The following is a 1,644-nucleotide window of genomic DNA, read 5'->3' as shown; positions in this document are numbered from 1 at the left end:
GCTGAAGCTGGACCGGAATTTGTCATCCACTTTTACAATGTGGTCACTCTACAAAGTGATCGCCTCACGCTTCAAATATGGACAAAAGGAATGACAACAGCAACCAAGAACACCTTCAGCATACATACATGTGGCATGTGAGTGTAGCATTAAAATCTAGCATAGGTTAAGATAGGGAAGCTGGCACAGTCATTACATCCACTGAGTGTGATGGTTGTTGCCTGTGAGAAGTTGTATTCATTATTATATGTCTGACATTATGGGAAGAGTCTAGCTGAAGGAGTCCTTTATTTCTGAAATCTCTAATAAAGGGTGTAGCTGGATAAAACACATCAGGTAAAATAACACTACATTTGTGATGGAACATAGCATAGCTAGCTTGTCGTGTGTTGTGTGAGACGACAGATATAGTTCACTGAGCGGTTCCACACTAAACTAAATGATACTACAACTTACCTATGACAAACTGAGACTTGACAATTCATTTTAAATTGACAAATACAATGTGTAATTCATGGCACATTTTAAACAGGATCAAAAATGTATTTCTCTCTCAATCAGACCACCTCTCTCTTGTTCTCTCACCCAAGTATTCACCACTCATCCAGTGTGAAACCCACAGTGAAAACAATAAAAGGGTGGCCTGAGGGAACTGACTCTGTGCTACAGGACCGGTTCAAACACACAAATTGGAATATGTTTGCCACACAAACAACCTGTCACCACCACACAGACATCAACAGCTATGCTTCCTCTGTACTGGACTACATCTCCTCCACCATAGACAGCAACAACACCCAGAAACAGATCACCATGTACCCAAATCAGAAACCCCTGGATGAACAAGGATGTCCACCTCCTGCTGAAGGCTCGCAACATCGGCATCAGATTGGGAGATGCACAAGCCTACAGTACAGCCAGGGCTGACCGGAAGCGGGGCATCAAGAAGGACAGGCAACCCTACAAGTCCGGCGTACCACAAGGCTGTGTGATGAGCCCATTCCTCTACACCCTCTCCCTCTTCACCCACGACTGCAGGCCTGAACATGGTACCAACAATTCCATCATCAAGTTTGTTTTCTGAGTCGGCCTACAGGGAGGAGGTGGGTCGTCTGGTTGTGTGGTGCGAGCACGGCAACCTGCTGCTCAACACCAATAAAACAAAAGAGCTCATTGTGGACTTCAGGAGGAAGGCTGTCATACACCACACCATCCACATCAACGGTGTGGTGGTGGAGCGTGTGACCAGCTTCAAATTCCTGGCGATCGACATATCGGAAGACCTCTCCTGGGCCACCAACTGCTCCAACCTGGTCAAGAAAACTCACCAGCGCCTCTTTTTCCTGAGGACCCTGAAGAAGAACCATCCTTGTGAGCTTCTACCACTGCACCATCGAGAGCATCCTCACCAACTGTATCACGGTTTGGTGAGGTCCTTTCTGTGTTGAGTTTCCTATCATCAAAGACGTGCGTGTTACGAATCAGGTCAGGTTGGCCCATAGTGGCGGTAGCTGCAGTCACAGCGGCTCAGGACTAATCCTCCATCTGTACAATATTGTTGTACAATAAAAACACCTTTTCGATAGTCAGATTTCACAACAGGACTTGAGCGGGACTTGGACACAATAAACAGACCAGCTTAAG

Source organism: Eutrigla gurnardus (genome assembly GCF_963514095.1).
Source record: "Eutrigla gurnardus genome assembly, chromosome: 19".
NCBI classification, from domain to species: Eukaryota; Metazoa; Chordata; class Actinopteri; order Perciformes; family Triglidae; genus Eutrigla; species Eutrigla gurnardus.
The sequence above is the reverse complement of the archived record's forward strand: the minus strand, read 5'-3'. Positions refer to the sequence as shown.